This window comes from Aquila chrysaetos, chromosome 6 (assembly GCF_900496995.4).
Source record: "Aquila chrysaetos chrysaetos chromosome 6, bAquChr1.4, whole genome shotgun sequence".
Classification (NCBI taxonomy): domain Eukaryota; kingdom Metazoa; phylum Chordata; class Aves; order Accipitriformes; family Accipitridae; genus Aquila; species Aquila chrysaetos.
This window is the reverse complement of record NC_044009.1, coordinates 12,669,076-12,689,044: the sequence shown is the minus strand read 5'-3', so window position 1 is coordinate 12,689,044 and position 19,969 is coordinate 12,669,076. Positions and strand designations below refer to the sequence as shown.

General features: G+C 46.9%; 1 long non-coding RNA gene across 2 annotated transcripts in view; it reads right to left on the bottom strand.

Moving 5' to 3' along the window:
• LOC115343307 overlaps nucleotides 1–19,327 on the bottom strand; it is a 34,774-nt gene extending 15,447 nt beyond the window's left edge. The window contains exons 1-2 of one of the 2 annotated variants that reach the window (XR_003924069.2): nucleotides 18,404–19,327; nucleotides 5,117–5,229 (exon numbers count right to left, since the gene is read on the bottom strand). This is a non-coding gene — a long non-coding RNA (uncharacterized LOC115343307). Of the gene's footprint in view, nucleotides 1–5,116; nucleotides 5,230–6,025; nucleotides 6,349–18,403 lie in introns of those variants that run through there. The other variant, XR_003924071.2, reaches the window with a different exon arrangement.
• Nucleotides 19,328–19,969: the final 642 nt, after the last annotated feature.

The window sequence follows — 19,969 nt, the reverse complement described above, 5'->3', positions numbered from 1 at the left end:
ACACACAACACAATATTTAGATTACTTGCAATAAACAAACTTGCCTCAATACCCACAAGACTAAACCTCAGATCCAAAGGTAAAGTCAGGGAAAAATACCCTCATCTTCCCCAGCAGGAAGGGAGGCTCTCAGACATGAAAAATGCCCTTGGCAACACCTTTTTTTGGCATCTGCTTTGACATCCCTGAGCCAGCCCTCAAATCTGCTTTGCTAAAAGAGCAGGGCCAGGATGCCCACAGACCTACAGAGGTTTTGCTGGCTTCTTACCAGCTTGTTCTTGCTCATCTGTAGCTCCAAGCTCCCTTTCAGCTCCCTTGCTGCTTCTCCTGCCTTGCTCCTTGGTCTTGCTCTGCTCCATCGCATGTTTGCTGCCCCACAGGACCACAGGCTGGTCCCAAGAGCCACTGAAGGGAGGTTGCTAGACTGCGTCTGTCTTCTCCCACCCAACTCCTGGCCCAGCCTTCAGTACATGCAAAATCACCCTGTGATTCTAATAGAAGCAGGCATGCGGTTTTGTTCATGGCTAAAAAGCACGAAATCAAAGTACATTAATTTGATAGTTGGCATGCATATGGATGAGGTAATAAGGATGGTTAGCATCAAGTGTCCTTACGAGACATTAGAGAAGCCACTAATGTTTTGACATCAAAAAATTTACGATACTTATAAGGCCGAGCTCTGATAATGATGCATTTTCTGGCCCCAGTACTGCTGTTATTGTTGAAATAACATGAACATACTGGTAACGGAATAAAGCATTCTATATATACACATAACATATGTTTACACACACTCATATTTATAGATATACACACACATATACAGGAGGGGATAGATAAATATCTGTAGTTCACAAATGAGCAGTTTTAGGAAACTGCAGGACACAAGGAAGGATTTTATTTAGAGTACAGTTTCCTCCTTCCAAGACGAGATCTCTAACATCTGTCACCCATCGCCTTCTGGCCAAGCCAAAGGGGTCATGAGTGCAAAACAGACACCGCAAAGTCACGCTTTGGCAGGGTATTCACTCAATTTTGGATGGATGAAGAGCGCTAACCATGCTCATCCCCTGCAGCTTCTGCCTGCTGGGGCTGCTCCTTTGCCACATTGATTTAAAGGGTTGGGGATATCTCTCACAGCCAAAACTGGCCAGAAGTAAGCTTAATCACCAACACTGGATCTCTCTCCTTCCATCCTCACCATTTCATGACCGTACCTGGATACGAGTGGAGATGCCTCACTCCTTTAATCTGTTTTTTTAATACTCTTACAGAGGGAATCTGGGATCATCAAGCTTAATAAAGCTCAACATATTTAAAAAAGCAGAGGAGGGCAGAAAAAGGGTAGATAAGTATATGTACATATATACACACACAAATAAAATCCCAGAGGGGGGAAGAAGGGAAAAGCTGTATTACAGTGAAGGAGCCCTGTTAGCACAAGACATGGGTCCACGTGTTGCCAGGAACAGGGAAAGCCTGAAAGGTGCAGCTCCCAATGTTAGTGCAACTGCATGCTGGGACAGCATTCCTCCGGGAGCAGGCAGAAAAAAACCCAACTTCTTTAATGGTGGAACTGGACCAAATTGGTTTCTGAAAGGTCTCTTGGGAGAAGAAGACAGAGAAGACTTCCATGGCCCAGGGACTCACCTTGAGCTCTGGCTCATGCCCAGAGAAGCCCCAAAGTCAAGTGCCACACTGGAGCAGTCACCACTTGACCCTTTCCTTCATTATTTGCAAGGCCACATTTGAAAAGCAGCCAAGAGGCAGCACCAACCTGTCTGGGAGCACCAGGCTATAGACAGCCACAGCTCGGCACAGGAAAGCTCAGCAGTGACCAAGCAGCTGATGGGGTTATCATTCCTCACCCATCTGCACCCAGCAGAGCCTTTTGATGCTTACAGGACCTTAATGCTAGAAGAGTTTGGGTGGCTCCTTGTGAACTGACCGCTCCAGACTGCTCATAGCTGGGGGATGCAGGGCTGAAGCAGTTCAGCAGGGAGGGTTGTAGGCAGTAGCACCACCAACCCCAGCTAAGCCTTTCCCCCTGCAAACAGTACTGCCAACACACCCCTCACTGGACACATGCAGAGGTACAGGTGATTCACCCACGACAGCAACAGTCTGAATATCTCAGCATCTGGTGCCTTCTGGTGCTACATGACAGGATAAATGGATGGCCATCAGCCAGAGGGAGAAGGCCACCACCAGAAGCAGAGATTACATTAGCAGAGGCAGGCATGCATTGCACGCTAAGAAGGGGAGAGCTATCACAGCTTGACTTCGAGCCCAGCCACTCCTTCAGGAGATTAGATCCTCATGGCAGTAGGAAACGATTGCTATCAAACATCTTCCCTTGCTCTGGGATATTCCTTTGGGAAGGTGGTGCCAAGCCACATGGAAGCACACCCTTCCTTCATGTCAAGCCTCCAGCACGGCTCCTCAGAAATCCCTGCTGGGGCTGAGCAGCAATCTGAACCATGAATTGTACGTGCTTAGCAAATTCCCATCTTAAATATCTGGCAGCTTAACTTAGACTGGGCTTCTGCAGAATGAGAAATGGATGCCATTTTCCTAGGAATAAAATAAAATGAGGCCTCCTTCTTCCTTCCATTATCCCTTTGAGGGGAGCTTGAGCTTTGTCCTTGTTCCAGGCAGTCTGGAGGCATATGATGGGACAAAGATGTGGAGATAAAAAAAAAAACAAAAAACCAAAAAACCGACAAAAAAACCACCACACAACCCCAAAAAACAACCAACCAAAAAAACCCACTATCTCTACTCATGATACTCCTTCTTTGCAGCTGACTCTTGATCCTAGCCCAAGACCCATCTTCCTTTTAGCCCAAGAGAGCCGTCGCAATGAGGCCACGTTGGGTGGTCTGTTAAGAGCACAGACAAGAAGATGAGCTGAACAAACATAGTAGCTGCTGTCACAACCATTTTGTCTATAAGGCTAGTTGTTCTCCAGTGTCTTTGGACAGCTCTTTACAAGACCCCAGAAAGGACAGATAAATTATCCCACAATACTTTAGCATGTGCTATGAGCCCTGCATCAAACATATGCACCAGGGACAGGGTGGACACTGCAGTCTGAGGGTTATTTTGCAGTATGTTTGCTCTCACAAGCTACCCAGACTAATGTGAAGGATCAGGGGTGTAGCTCGCTGCAGTGAGCCGTGCTCGGGGGCACTGCCAAGCACCCCCAGAGAGGTGGCAAGAGCAAACTTGCTGTGAAAGCCAGCTAGAAAGCTTCTGCAGGAGAAGATTCCCGACTTAAAAAGCATAAAATCAAAATCCTTCCTTTGACAACATCCCTTTTGTTTAAGGGGGAAAGTAGTCCTGGAAAAGCTGTTTTTCTCTTGGAAAACTTGAATAGCCGAGCCCTGGGAGACTGTTGAACTCACTTTCCGCAGCCATCAGGAGGAAGGTGAAGCTGAAATACTCCAACCAGGAAAGCCCCTCAGGAACACAAAACCTATTTGTTCATTGCTGATTTTCCTCCTCTTTTTTTATTGGGAAGATGGGACCCTCTTGATGCATTCATCGACATGGGGAACAGGGTCCTTTTTTCTACTCGGCTCCACCCACCACCAGTTTACACACCTACACACAAAATCCTTTCCCTGCAGACAGGAGCTACACCCATCCAGTCCTGTCTCTGTCACCCGAAGACCCCTTTCCTCTGGGTTCAGCTGCCCAAAGGACACCGCAAGCCCAGCGAGGCAACCTTTCCCCATTTAATGAACATAACCCCCTTGTTCAAACCTTCTGACCATGCTGCAGCAACAGCAGAGAGGGAAAAAGAGCCGGAACAATGCAATTAGCTCCCTCACACTCAAGAAAAGCCCTTGGGGTGGGGGGGTGGTCAGGAGCTGCAGAACATTGAGGGACCCAGCCAGTGGAGACATGCCCACATTTTAAGAACTACATGCAAGATCTGGGGATATTTTTCCATAGGATGAAACAAAGGGCACCACCTAAATACGTAGTAGTTTAAATAAATAAATAAATAAAATCTCTTTCCAGACCACCTCTAGGTAGAGCTGGAGAAGTTCCTCCTCAAGTTAAAGCAAGGGATGTGGGGGAAGAACCTGGCTTTTGTATGAAGCCAAGCACCACATGGGATGATGTTGACACAAAACTCTTGACTGCACATCGCAAGCACCCCAAGGCTAAACATGCCTCCGGGGCAGATGGACCTCTCACCCCCTAATCCCCAAAAACTAGGAACAGAAGAGTGGGTGCCATGGGAGGGAGGGAGCAGAGCAAGGGAAAGGACCAGGGACCACCACGAACCCAGAAGGATTTTCCCCACCAAAACTCCTACACAGCAAATGGACTAGGACTCGGCCCCAGCATCACTGGCTCAGTGACACTTGCTGTAAATTTGGGGCAGCCAAAGGACACACGCCACAGGTCCTGCCCTGGGTCCGCTCCGTTTTGAACCCAGCAGGACTTTTGCCAGCAACATAAACAGTAGCAGGCTCCTGAGATGGGTTTCTCATCCAGACACTCAGAACTGTTTTAACTCACAAAGCCAGCAGAAAAATCATTCAGTGGTGTTGTTGGATCCCTTTTTTGCCAGGTTAGTGAGTTAAATCAGGGTCCAACAAGCACTGAAACCAGAACTAGATAAACAGAGGGAGTGCAGCACCAGAGCATGGATGATAAAAAAAGGGAAGCCTCCACTTTTTTTTGTTCAATTGCCTCCAGCTGCCTTCCCAAACCCTGGGAGCCAGGATAGCAAGAAACAGCCAGCTGCTACCAAAACCACCAGCCAGTAAATGCAAGGATTAACAAAGAAAAGAAAGAGAGCAAAATACAACCTGCCAAAGAATCACATTCTGAGTTGGGCAGAGCAAGAGCTTGATAAAGCCAGTTGCAAAAGATAGCCCATGCAAATACATTCACAAAAAAAGGGGGCTGTCTGGAACCACTGCATTTGGCCTCAAGATCCAAATTCCAGTCCAAAACTCTACCTGTGGGAGGAAGAAAGCAGCGAGCCAAAAGCAGAAGGTGGAAGGCTCTTTGCATTTTTCAGGTTGACCCTCAGAAACAGAACATAGGAAACCATAAAATGCCCCTCTCAAAACATCCCCAGGCACCTACTCACACGTTACAGAGCATCGGTATCTGATGATCGTGATGGAAACAGTCTTGCACAGGCTCCTGGACCAGGGAGGGAACGAGAAATCCAACAGCTACTCCCGTTCCAGGTTCTGGCACCTGCATGTGTGATAGATAAGCATAAAATAAGTCTTCCCGGGGCAGGGTAGACAAGACACTCTCTTGTAGTGCCTCTTCCCATGAACAAAAATTGCTAAGCTGTATTCAAAGCATCAGCTGTGACATTTGGGGTGGGTGGAACAGGAGAGAGATAAAATAAAAATGATTTAGAAAAGATGAAATAACTTCCAAAATAAAGTAGAAAAGGCAGAAGAAAAATGTTCTCAGAGCAGATGGAGCAGGTTGTGTCTCAGTCCTGGCTCCCTCTGGCTTCACCAGGTGCACCCACTTACCACACACAGGCTGGTAAAGGACAGGCCCACATCTGCCTTTTCTGATAACCTTGTGATTTTGTAAATCCCCTTCTTCCTTTCTCCAGACTGAGCAAATCCAACATTTCCAATCTCTAACTGCCTGTCTTCCACCATTTTACCTGTACCTCCACCTTGCTCCTCCGCAGATGCGGAGGCAAGTAGTGCCCTCAGTACTCAAGACCCAGGAGCACCAAAGCTTTATTTTTTGGCAAAAGGCACTCTGTCTTGTTCTCATCACTCTCCTCTGGGATGCTAAAGATCTTAAAGCACCTGCTCCCAACACCTAGGGCCCATTGTATTTGCTACTACTGAGCATCTCTTGGACCAACACCTGATCTAGGTCTTGGATAGCACCAGGACCCAATCCAGAAAAGCATCTTTTCTTGTGGGTTTTAGGACTGTACAGGTTCCGCTCATTTCTAAAAGATCCCCGGTTCCTAACAGAGCAACATCCCTGCTCCCTACGCCAAACTCAGGCTTACCTTGCATGCGTACACAGAGCCTTCCTCCATGCAGGTAATCAGACGCACCATGGGCTGGGCAATAAATAGGGTGACCCCCACTGTGTCAGGGTTTTCTGCCTGCCTCCTAAGCTGTGGATGTTTGCTTTCCATAGCTAATTAACATAGCTTCCCCTCTAACAAAGATTACTGCTGTCTTTCCCTACTCCACGCTTATTAAGCTAAGCAGGAAAAACTCAGGCATGGCATAGCTGAGACAGGACGAGCAAGAAGCAAGCTCAGCGGGTGTCCTCAGTAGCCCCATAGTACTGCAAACAGCTATAAAATCCTCCTCCTCCCTTGCTATCCCCATTCCCAGACTTGCTGCTGGCTCAGCTCCTGCCCTATATCCTCTCCCGAGCCAGCTCCACCCCATCGTTAGGACAAAGTCCCACCTTGCTCAGCCCCATCACTCCCCTTGAAGGGGCAGCCCCAAAGTGAGCACCCAAAGGTGCCCCAGCTCGCCCTCCAACCCCAGCCCCATGCAGCTAGCGTGCAGGCCAGGCAAAACTGCAGGCAAATTCCCTTCCCTTGGGTCAGCTCTATCAGCCACATGTGTTTTGAGTTAAGATTGGGGTATGTTTCCAGTAAGTAATGCCCACACAGTCTCCGGAGTAGTACCACAATCTGAGATTAATTGGAACAAGAAGTCACACGTTTTGTACTGCTGTTAGCGAGATTCAGTGCTTAATTGAATTGCAAGGCACCTTGAAAACTCAGAGGCTGAGTATGACTGTAACTCCCAGCCTTTCCCTTTCCTCGGGAGCCTTGAAGTGCCATATAAGCAAGAACATCATTGCTGCCACTTCAGCAACTGGGGAAACTAAGGCACGGGAGCTGACGTGACCGTTCCTGCTCATCCAGCTGGCCCATGGCAGAGAATCCATCTCCCCAGAGTTATGGTCCAATCTGAGATCCACAAGATCAGATGCAGGGTCATTTTCTGCAGCTACCTGTAGTGAACAGCCCGTGGGGGAGACCCACTCTGAGCAGATTGCCCCCGATCAAGCCACAAGGATTCCTCTGCCAGATGTTCCTGTGGGGAGGATTGGTCAGATTTTGCAATCTCTACAAAGCTCAGAGAGGCTCAAAACTTCTACTCCAGATTTAAGGCAAGAGATATACTTCAATTAAGATTAAAAGGAAAAAAAAGGTACCTAGAGAGCTCTTTATCAACAGTTGACATAGAGGATGTATCAGAACAATTTTGGCTCCCAACAACAAGGTGCCTGTTGACAGCTAGGGGAACCGCGTGTTCAGCTAGCACCAGGACATATGTTTGGAAGGTGAAACCCTCTCCTTTAGGCTCCCACTGGACCCTTATTCCACCCATCTCTGTCTTTGAGAGGACGATGCTGAGCTTTGCAAGCATGGGCTGTCATCTGGACCAGGCTTGAAGATACCACTGCAGCCTGAGCGGCAGCCACCTCATGCTTCCTTGCCCTGGAAATAATCTCTCTGCTGCATCCTTAGGGATTAAAGTTTTAATTCCCCCAGTGATGCCTCTTGCATGGCTCATGGTTGCTGAGGTTCAGTTTTCACCACAGCACGCTTGCTTCCCTCCGGAGGGTCCCGAGTTCCATTCGCACACATCAACCCCTGAATCACATTCCCCTGGGTGCAAGCCGAGCACCTGGAGTTAATAGATGGGATTTTCCTGGGAGTCCCTGCAAAGGGGACTGGAGTGCTCCCATGTGAGCCGGGAAGCAGCAGGCACGGCTGCTCTCTGGTCGCCCAGCATCGCTCTACACAGAGAAGTTTAATGCAGGCAATTCACATTTCATCCAGGAAAAAGGTGAAAAGCTAAACATCTCCCCCCTTGGTAGAGAGATACATAGCCCTGGAATTCCTGTTTATAAAACTGCAATCAGTGCAAGCGCAAATTAGGTAGAATCAGTCAAGAGTAGGAAATTGCCATCAGAATTTCTTTTTTTTTTAATCAAAAGAGAAAAAAAAAAGGCAATTTAAAACTGCTCTGGCTGCTGAGCTTTCATAAAAGCTTTCCAAGACCACATTTCTACATTGCATGTCACCGTGGAAGACACCCGAGATGTAGCGAATTCCCCCAAGTTAATTTGAATTATGCCACAAAACAGATGTGTTCTTTGGTGCACAGAGAACCTTTTCCTTCAATTTCAAAACGACTGCTGCTGCATCCCATCAGCTCTTATTATCCCACCACATCGTCTGACATGACATAACAAGTCATGACACCCTCGTATATCATCAGCAGAGACGGTAGCAACTCCACTCGAGTTGGGAAGAGCAGTTATAGCACTGTTGTGTTGTAGGAGCAGGTTTGATGGGAAGCTGGGGCTACTGTCTTGAAGGTATTGGGAAAGGAGTGATTCCCCTTTCTGCACCAATTAAGATCTCGCAATCAGGCAGCATGCAGGAATGAAGGTGGAATTAATCGCTGAATCGTATGGAATTTCACCCTCTGGGCTTGGCTCCCAACTTGTGGGAAACAACACAGATTTAATCAGAAGCTTTGAAAGCAGGAAGAAATCATTAGAAACACCCAGCCTGGCCTCCTGTGTTAGAGCGGGTTGTGCTTTTCACCCAGAAATTCCTCCATCAAGTCCACTAACCCAGGGCTGAGGAGGAATCTGCCACTGCATGATGGATATAAGCTTGAGACAAAGCTGAGAAAAAATGCACAAGATCCTTTGGACATCTATTCCAATGGTTAAAACCCTCTCATCTTTAGAAAGCATTAATCTAATACCCATATTCTAACTTCAGCTCGCAGTCGCTGTACCTGGCTGGGTCTTCTGCTCAGCTGAGGACACCTCTACAGCCAAAGCTTGGTGACATGCAAGTGGCTGATCCTGGTGGCAGATTTGCGGGACCAGGAGTGCAGGGATGTCCAGTGACATTTTCCAAGCGCCCCGTGAAGCTAGAAGCAGCACCATTCCCTCCTACAACGTCCTTCTCTGAGATCTTTCCAGCTAGTAGTTCAAGGACTGCCACTAACCACACTTTTCTGCTACCTTTCCCTGGATGCCCTTAGAGCACAGGTAACAAACATTTTGTGTTTAGTGCTTTTGCCTTGTCTGATCACCGCATTTCCAACCTTCTCCACGCCTCCAGATAACCTAACCAACTGTAACATCAAGTTTCTCCTTCCCACTCTTGCCACACAGAGTATAGATAACCATGACCATGGGAAACTTGCCCTTCGGCATGACATAACGTTGATTTAACCAGTTCTCTCCCATTAGAGCCTATAGATTCTCTACATAAGCCCATATCTCTACATTTCTGCTATTACCATGATGCAAATTAACCCTAAGTATACAAAGGTACATTTGCACACCCACGCTTGGAGGGCAGCAAATGTACAGGGTCACATCTGATTTTCCCTTTAGGTAAGTTTCTGTAAGAAGAGCTCAGTGCTGAGCTATAAGGTAAATTTTCCAGATGCGAGTCATTCTCTGCATCACATACAGGGGGAAAAAGTCCAATTTTACAGCACTTCTGGTAAAGGAATGCAGAGAATGTGTCGTAAACACTCCCCCCATCAAATAGGTGGTAAATTGAGCCATGAATGTTTGAAACACTGTACTTTGGAGAACTGGTGGCAATGATTTGGAGTTTTGAGGCTCTTTCAGTCAAATTGTTTGTTCTTTCCATTCCTCAACTTCTTTTTATTGTATTTGAGATGATGAGGAAGATTTTTCTCTGCCTTACTCTCCTGGTATGCCATGCTGGTTGCTTGTAAGAAGGCTCACCATAATCACTAAGCAAGAAAAAAATTGTGGTTATGTATATTTTGTCATTAGCTCCACGATGGCTGCCCTAGGAAATCACAGCCCAAACCATACCCAGGGGGCTGCACTGGAGAGCACCTTTCTGCCTGTCAGATGGAAGACGGGTGTTTTTCCACCTTCGGAAGATCTTTATCCAGAAACAGGCAAACAAACAAACCACCCAGCAACCTTTCTTCCCCTAGTGAAAATATTTTAACTATCCCAGATAAAAGAGTCAAGCCTGACAAGGCATTACATATGCCTTTCATGAATTTTTGCAGGAGGTGGTTTCTGGATTGACTTAAGGAATGCACTTAGCATGCTGTTTCCCCTATATAAAAACACTGAATTAGCATTTCTCCCTGTGATTCTCAGCATGATATTGCTACGTGCAGAACAATACAGGATAAGCAAAAACCCATAAAAAAGGCTCTCATAAAATTGCACAGTGCTTGGTTTTCTTTTGTTAATCCCTTGACTTCATCAGTCGTTCCGTCTGCTGATAGGAACAAGGGTCTCCTCCACAGTGCTCTTATGCTTATAAAAAATCTCTGGTCTCCAAGATGCAAGTGGAATAGGTGGCCATCAGCCAGCTGAAAACAACAATCCCAAAGAGCATCTGGACATACTACCCCTGCTCAGTTGGAGCCATTATCAGGGACGGGGTTGGCAATAGGAAGACAGGACACCCCCTTTGACCCAAGAATGTCAGCTGGGAGCTGATCTTCAGGGTGCATCTAATTATTCCTTAAGAACATTTTAATTCACAGCTGGTTCTGTTCCTGTTTAGTACCTGGCATCAAATTTATGGGGCAATGTTTCTTTAAGACTGGCATTAAAGTGCAGAAGTAACAATCTAGGGTTAAGAAGGTTAGGCATTATGTCCAGATTAGTATTATCAGATGACCTGAAGCAGGGGTTACATTAAAAAATGCCTTAATTAAAAAATACAGGTCAGAACCAGTTTAAGCTCCAAACCTCCGGTTATATTCTCTAATTAGAAGGCTTGGACGCATGCCTCAGAGTGATGGATGAGCCGTATCTGCCTCATAGCATCACATGAAGAGATGGGACACAACTCCTCAGGCACAGGGCTCGGGCAAGATTGTACCAGTTTTCTTCATTTCAATTCACCTCTCTGGTTCCCCCCCCCCCCTCCCCTGAAATTAATAGACTGCAGGCATTCAGGAACCAGAAATCAGCAGGGCACTAACTCCTCTTGGTTGCTTCACTCTGAACTTCAACTTATGCACTGAAGCCATGCCAGCTCTCTTCTCAAGAAAAGCAGAGAGAGCCTATAGTTTAACACGTAAGTTTATTAACTTACTGCCAAATCTCCAAAGTGTCTGTGCAGGAGTCAGGAGGTGTGTTTTCCTTTCTTTGCCCAAGCAGAGGAGTTTCATACCCTGGAGGATGCCCTACGCCTCTGCGGGGTGTTCTCAAGGTCTTCAGCCTTGCTCTGATAGAGGTCTATGTCTTGTGCATAGGAAAGGTTTGCTAGGAGACAGACCACAAGCAGCCACATCTCAAGCACACGAGTTGAGCAATCCGGAGCAAGAGAAAGGTGTTAAGTCTCAGTCCCCGTGAACATCTCCTGATTTTCACCAGACAGCAGGAGAAGACACCATGCTGACCGTCTCCCTGCCTGGTTCAGATGCAGGTAGGGAGTTTGTGGCTAGGATGTAGGTTTTATCCTAGTCTCCTCAGGACCACCATGCAACACAAGACCCTCACCAGAACTGCCAAGGACAGCCTTGGGCCCTATATAACCCCATGCTCCAAATCCAGCATATTTCACCAGGTGGTTTCAGATGAAACCAAACCTCTTCTTGCCAATGTCATTGCAATTCCTTGTCCGAGGAGAGCGAACCCTCCCCACGAACTTCACCAGACTGGTCCTGCTTGAAACATCCACCTGGCATTTGGACAAAACTGCTTTTTCACTCAGAGAAAAATCTCCTCGTTTGTATGAAAGAATTGGAGAAGGCCATGGGGAAGTGCCAGGAGACAGGGCGAGGAGCTGAGCCTCTCACCCTGGGAGATTAGAGACCTGTAAGACTGGAAAGGAGAGAAAGCAAGCCCTTCACCAGGCTCTGTGCTAACAGCTGCAGGTTTTCCCTTTCACATTAACAGTTCAGACACCTGAAACCAGATTGTGCCCTCGGTAAGAAGCTTGTAAAAAAAAAAAACCCAAACCAAAAAAAAACCCTCTTCTTTTCTTTAAATTTTTTTCCTACAGCATATTATAACCCATTGACAATTCAACTAACTTGCATGTTTCATTTGTTTATCTGCTGCCCTAAGTGGAGATTTTGCTATATAGCTTGTAATTCCTTTGGGAAAACAAATTGGTAATCTGATAGAGAAAGCCACATATGGGAGAAGGCCTTCCAATTTAGAGAAAAAAAGGCACTTCCTTGCAAAAAAAGGTTCATTACTCAGTTATTTCAGCATGCAAACAAATTTAGTGAGTGCTCGGTAGGTATTTCAGATAAAATGGGAAAGGGAATTGTCACAGTGACAATTGATTTGTTTAGTATTAGTTCTGCTGCGCTCTGTCAGTGTGCCTCTCCATTAAAGGACATTATTGCTGTCCTCCAGTTTCATTTACATAATGAAAATAGATGAGTTGTCAAGGCCCGCGGGGCAAAGCACCTCATCCCCTTTCATGTTGTAGGAGGAGAAGGCGAGGTGGTCTCCATGCCACCACCTTGTCAATCTACCTGGGGCGCACCTCAAGTGACAACAGCACACCTCTATTAGGCACAGCATCAGGAGGCACCCTAAATTCATCCTGCCCAACATTTCCATCACCCTCACTCATGCAACACAAGGAATAACTCAGTAAACATCTGCTGCATTCAACAGCGGTGGCAGAAACAACCCGGAGCCCCCACAGTGAGATTAACAGCCAAGCACGATGAGATCTGTAGGGCAAAGAACATCGCCATCGGTAGCAATTTGTACAGCCCCTCACACCGTGTGGCTCTAATCACTGATCAGAGCCACACGGTCTGTGGCTTGACAGATATTACATTTCTTTGTAATCCCCATTCCTTTTGTAATCCCCATGGGCTCCAGCCCATGCCTGGGGAGCTCTACATGCAAGTGCTCATGCGTGACGGAGGGAGAATGGTGTTTGGTGAGAGCCGCTGACAGCTGAATGCGTTCGGAGATCATTGAGTCAAAGGCATCTTCCAGCCAACGCGGTTATAAGGCTCCAGCATCCCAAAAAGCTGCAGAGGAAAGAAACAAAGAGGCAACGTCTTCTTTTGGAGAGCATCATCTGGGTGTTTGGTCCTTTCCCAACACACCAGAGCATGCACAGACGATCAGAGCAGGCTTGCCTCCATCCCAGATTTATTACTGGAGAAGACATCTCCTAGGAAGCCTGCAGGGTTTCTGGTTCTCATCTTCTCCCTGCAGCTGCCGCATCGCTCAGCGCTGCAAATTGCATAAATCAGCAGTAACAGCCGGGAGATGAAAGCGTAAATAGGCCGTCAGAGAAGTTATTGACACTAAAGGGCAAATCCTGCCCTGACAGGCACCCTGCAACCTCCCGTTCATTAGGAGGGAGATGGAAGGGGTGTACGCGAAGGTGAATGTCAGCCCCCGGGACGTGGGTTGCACTGATGGCAGGTCCGACTGATGCAGGCGCCTGCGGGTCAGAGGGGAAGATGCTTCAGCCCTATCTGCTTCCCACTGGCTGAGATTTGGTTTTAGCAGATAGCCACTGTTTAATCACCTCGAATGCCATTCCCATCTCATAGATCCCAGCAATTTATGTGCTAGCAGAGCTCGAGCAGGACAGTGGTGCTTTGCAGTGAGGCTGGCAAGGATAAACCAAGGAGAGCCTCAGACTTTAGGAAGATGCTGAGAAATGCCAAGTGCTTTGTCTGAGACCTAGTGAGGATGGGGGAGAGGGGGAGAAGTGCCAAGCACAGAGCACCGAGTCCTTTAACTCAAAACTCTGCTTTGGTCCTTGTATCTTAAAATCTTCTGTTCTTGACTTGTGGGTGAGAAACACAGCTTTCTCTGTAAAAGGGGAAAAATTCTTTCTAAACTGCCTCCTTAAAAGCTGTGAACTGAAAAGGAAGAACCCACATGCGTTCGTGTTTAAAACTCTGGGATTTAAAACACTGCTCCTGAGCTAAGGGTGGGGAGACCAGGAGAGTCCCCAAGGGGAAGCTAACTCCCAGGGCTTCATGGGTCAGATTTAGCATACTGCAAATTTAAAAAAAAAAAAACAAGCAAAACTGATTTGAAATAACCCTGAACCCCAAAGGGAGTTTCCAAGAGCTTCACTAGAGCATTTGCACTCAAACTGCCACCCAAGGGAGCAGCAGGACCGCCATCACCAGATATTTAACCAGAGCACCAGCTTTTCCCCAAGCAGAAGGTGTCCAGCTTTTCCCCAAGCAGAAGGTGTCCAGCTTTTCCCTTCTCTCCTATCTTGCTCCTTTTCACATCACACTTAGGCTTTCCTGGGACTGCTTCTCCACCATAACAGCAGACAGGAGGAATGTGGCACACCAGGTTTGTTTGGATAAAGCGAGAAGGGGGGATTACCCTTAGCTTTCTAATGGAAAACTGGCACCGCAGTTAGCTCTTAGATTGGTACGAGGCTCTGTAAATAAAAATTGGACACAGGAGGGGGAAGCCTCTGAATTCCCCAAACAGAGCGAATTACCGATACTCCAGGAGGAGTGATTAGGCAGGATGCCAAGCCATAGCTAATGTTTTCCAAAAATAACTAAGTCAAAAGTCCATAAACATCAGGAATTTCTAGCACAGAAACTACAGCCCACGTGTTCTCCGATAACCAGCTAGGAGCAAGCCTAGCGGAGCCTTAAGTGATGGTGGGACTCGTGCCACTGACTTCGGTGGTCCTGGGAATCAGCCCCAAGGAGCTGTTTACGTGGCCTGTGTCAGAGCTAAAGCAAGCCACCTTTTGCCCGATGCAGTCTTGCAAATATTTTCCTGCTGGCGAAAAGCAAAACAGGGGAGGGAAGGGTTGAAAGGAGCTAAAGGCTAAGTTCAGCTTGCTGCTGTATCCCCTGACCCTATAAGCCAGACCTTTAGCATACCAACAGGGAAATCAAGCGGAGAGGGTTAAATCCTCACCCATCAAGCCCACCACAGAGGCACATTATGCTGACAACTGCTCTTCCCGCACTTGAACTACTACTGAGCTAGTAGTTTAAGGGTTGCTGAGATAGCGCCTCTACTACCTCGCAGTGACTGCAGTGGGTGAACACTCTTTCTTTCCAGAGATAGCTCGCTTTCTCCGGCAGCACTGTCTGCTCTGCATAGCAGGGGATTTCGCAGGGAACAAAGATAAAGAAACGCAACTGTAAAACTACTTTTAAAACCTGCCAGAAACAGGCACAGAGCCGGAAAGCTCTCCTTTTTGGGGTTCCCAATGCTGCTACCGCACTGCGGGGCAGTTGCTGCCTGGAGGGTGGGAGACCGCAGAGCTACAGAGCTGGAGAAACACGAGCAGATGCTATAGCTCTTCTTACAGACACGCACAGCATCAGTCAAGATGACCGCTGCAGAGGGTTTCTTCCTGAAGACGACCAGTGCAGAGGTTTTCCTTCTCTGCTTGCAGACAGTCTGTTCCTGCTGCCCCACATCTAGCAGTGCAATTAGGTGGCAGCACTTGGGGAAAATCCTAAGGAATGCGCGTTTTCTGTCACACAGCAGGCACAGCCTACGCAGCCAGGTCAGTAAGAGATCTGTGACGTGTGCATTTGAAACACCGGATTTGAAATTTGCACGTTTTTTTCTTGCCAAGCCCGACTTTGCTCGGGCCATTGCTTGGCTGAGATGAAACTCAGGACATAAAGTGGCTCAAGGTTTTCTGCTTGGAGATGCAGTCATTTATGTGGAAACATTTGCAAGGCTCAGCACTTTCCCCTAAACAACCTCAGGAAGAGAGTCCAGCGATCATACGGAGGGTTTAGCACAATTCCTATATAAATTGTATTCTTCCAATGGCACAGTTTTATTTTCCAAAGTGATAAACCATAATCTCATTAGCTTGGCTCCTTTAGCAATGCAGAATACTCCCTATTTGATTGGCAAAAGGCGCAGGGATTCAGAAAGCAAGCTTGCTTTCTTGTTAAGCCACGGGCAGTATTTTTTTCAGCCTTCTCCTGTTTCAACAAGACATTAGTATGTACAATGTGTGCTGTGGAACTAGTTTGGTCTAATCCTCTTCTTTGTTTGCCTTTCAGCGTTGCAGTTTTTAAATTAGCATGGCATTAGCCTGCAGAGGAAAATGCAAGGCTGGCTCACTCTGAGTAAGTTATAAGAGTCACAAGCTCTGGTTACATGTGACAACAATTCCAGAAACAAGTCCTTTACTGAGCAAGGTCCAGGAGAAAAGCCTGGAATGGGTTTCCATCACCAGTGACAATACAGGGTGTTAGGGACAAATAAGGCCCTTCCCAGAATCATGATTAATTTTTAACTAAGCATCTAAAAATGTTCACAGTGTTTCCCAGATTTTTCACAGCTTCCAAAGTATCAACGTTCCAAGTGAAGTTGTCCAAAAGTGTCATTATGAGTAATTTCAACTTTCTGTTAAAAAAATAATTGTAGTTACAACTTAGTTTGACATAAGTACTTATAAGAAACACTCTTAAAATTATACCTATTTCAAACCCTGGGGGAAAACCCCCCGAAACTCTAACTTTTGAAGTCACATTTGAATTCAAATTATTCTCCTTTTCGTATGTAGAAAATACTGTTGATTGACGCAGGGTTTCAAACACTTGGCAACGAGTCTTTTATGAGGCAAAGCGCAAAGAAAAAGAAAAATCTGCTTTTAAAAATCTATTTTTAACAGATAAAAACACCACCATAAAATAGATGTAATGACACGCAACCAGCCAAGTGAGTTCTAGAGGATATAAGATATTGAGGCAGAGCTTGGAAGAAATAGAGAGAACTGGTGTTTATCTAGAAAATAAGGATATCCATTACCAAGCACCTGTTTATCTCTGTTTACCTCTTTCGCTTTTGGGGAGAGTTACCCAACTGCAGTATTCCTCCAGTTTTCCTCACTACAGGTCACTGCTGTGCTGTGGGACTGCAGACCAGAGCCACAGCTGAAAAATTCCCTAAGCTCGGCTGCAGAGAGCTGGAACATACGAATTACCTCTCTATTTATAAGGCAATAGCTCTGCTGGGATATTCAGCCTGGTGTCAAGTTGTATTAGTAAAATCTGGAGTTAGAAGAGAATATGGCATCTGGCAGGTGCCGCAGGGTTTGCTAGTCCATCCTTGCTTGTTCACACCAGGGAACGCCAGGAGCATTTCCAGAACACCACAGAATATGCACTGGTTTAAGGTTTTATTAAATATTTTCCTCTTTAGTAAAGTTTGCAGATTTTCTGCCTCTTTGCAACCTCCAAAACCTGGCATCCTGGAAAAAAGTCAAATGCAAGGCAGAACTGCTCATTAAGGTGGGCTGGCGTGACCAAATGAAATGCAAATTAGCCCCAGAGACTGCCAGAAATTGCTCACCAGGCCCTCTGGGTTGGCATGCATGTCATGGGAGCCCTCCAGCCTCGCTGCGTGGCCAACAATGAGCCATAGGTTTGGGGAGGGTAATGCAAAGCAGGCAGAGACCTGCTGGATGGACCCTGCCAATGGAGGTAATGCACCCTCTCCCAGGGCTCCATCGCCGCTTCTTCCTGCCAAAAGATAATGACAGGGAAGAAGCGAGCCTTGAGATGTCCTCGGACAAAAAGCTAGGACAGACTCTACAGGAATTTGCCAAGCAGTGAGATGTTTTTCTCTCCAGAGTCCAACTTGCTTGCTGCTGACAAAAGAGAGGTAAATTGTTGAAAGGAATGAAAAATACCTCAAACACTACCAAGCCCCTGAAGCCTTCTGTCTTCAGAAAGATGTCCTGCTCCCACCTACACCATCCTGCTGTCACTGCGAGCCATGTGTGATCCCATTTAGCCAAGGTCCATACCGGCTCTCAGGAGCAGGGCTTTTCAGTCCTTCTTTACCAGGTGACACCCTAGAGAAGAGCAGTTTCCATCTTTTGGGGTTTTTTTTTCCTGTTTTCTTCCCCTCTTCTTTTAAGCCTTTCCCTCAGAACCACAGTAGCTTTACTGAAGGGACAGCAATACCAGAGCAGTGGAAAGGAGGCAAAGCCCCATGTGAAACTCATCTCCCACCTTCATGCCAAGTCAGCCCAATTTTATTTGGGATGGCTCCCAGAAAAGCACTTGAATTGATTTTTCAACTTCATTTGCAAAGCTAAGGAATTCCAAGCAAAGCATGGAGACAAGCACCACTGGCTTGTTGGAGAGACGGAGGCTTGCTGCACATTTGCAATGCACTTCACCCACTATTGCCTTCCCAGCAGTTACTGGAGCTGAGAGACAAACCCAGGCACACAAACAAACTCTCCGTTTAGGTACAAGTCAGCACACAAATTGCTTCGATTCAGCTAAATGAGGGGGGCACAACCTAAACAACAGCAACCTCTGCAGTTGCACATCTTCAGCTACAGCAGCCCCACTGGCATGATCGCTTGCAGTCCCTGTTTCAATATAGCATATTTGCAGTAAAAACACTGACCTACCAAAATAAATGACTCCAGTGTACGCGCAATTGAAGAATTATTCCAGACTTTGGCATCGGGTCCATTCAAATCCCCTCTGCTGGGTAAGCTGATGCAGCTGGGCAGAGCCGGTGGCAGCCACCCGGGCAGGAGGAGCCAGGGCTGATCTCATTGATTGACGCACTGGGCACCAGATGGTCTTACATCCATCTCAGACCAGCTTCTGGACAAGTTTTTGCTGGGGCGGGGGGGAGAAAATTACTGAGAGTTGCAAGATGAGAGGCCCTGTTAGAGGTGCAGAGCTGTAGTCCGTGATCACTTTTGCGGTTCGCTCTCTTCAGCTTTGGGCTGCACGACACATCCATCAGCTGAGATGGTAGCTCCTCCACTAGCCCTACGTGAAAGTTATTTGCCTTTAACAAAACTACAAAAAAGTAAAAAACAATTATTGACACCAGATGTCACTTGGACTGAAGGGCCAGACTACACAGAGCTGGTGGAGAGGAACCGTACATGATATTAAACAGATTACTGGGTTTCAGACGTCATCCGCTGTGTTTTGAAAGGCAAGCTTTCACCCCGCAGCATTTCTCAGGATCCCAGCACAGTTCCACAGGAGCTGCATCCTCAGCTGACACAAGTCAGAGCTCTGCTGAAGTCAGTGGCATCGCACCCGCTTTCTCCAGCCACAGGATCTGGCCCCTGAATTTTCCAGCTTGGCATCCTGTGATCCTGACAGCACTCTCCTTCTTCCAAGACAATCCAAGTCTTGGCAGGAATGCCCCTCTGTTCAAATGAAAACATTCCCAATGTTGTGATTTTCCATCTATAATTACCAGGAGATCAAATTCCTTCATTGTGAACAAGCGTGATTGCTCCCTTAAGACTCACTGATGTACATGCTTTCAGAGAGGGGGAGAGGGAAGACCAGAGGAAAGGAGAGGAAAAAAGAGGCTGACAAACAAAATCTAAACAAAGCATTGATTTTTCTTTTTGAAACTGGGTTGCAGTAACATAGCAGATTGTCCGAATTCAGTATATCCCTTGGCTCAAGAACAACCAGCTCAGTGGTGGAAGGTGAAATCAAAGCCATGTTCTCCAGCAAGCAAGACAGCTACTCTTTATTCAGCTTTCTGCAAGCCATGAGCTTTATTTGGAGGCTGTAGAGCTGCATGCTCAGCTAGCACAAAGCAGTACCCTTGCGCTCAAGGATCCAGCCTACCTGGGGGTCAAATAGCCCTTTTAGAGGTGGTCCAGTTGCTTCTGCTTAAGTAACCCAGTGGGAAAAGTCACAAGCAAGTTGCACCTTCTCCTCCTGCCCTCCATTGCCAACAAGTGCATTTGAAGGCGCATGGGCTGAGCCTCCTTCCCATAGTCCTGCCCTGGACAGTTGCCTCCAAGGAGGAGTTTAAACCTCCAGTCTGAGCTCCGAGGCAAATCAAGACCATTTACCAATGGTTTTTTTTAATCTTTTTTGCTAATAGCATTGCGTATTGGAGTATGAATTACAGCCAGCAGTAATAATGAACTCACAAGATAATGCCCCTGGGGAGAGAGCAAGGAAATTCAGGGCCAGGATACAGAAGC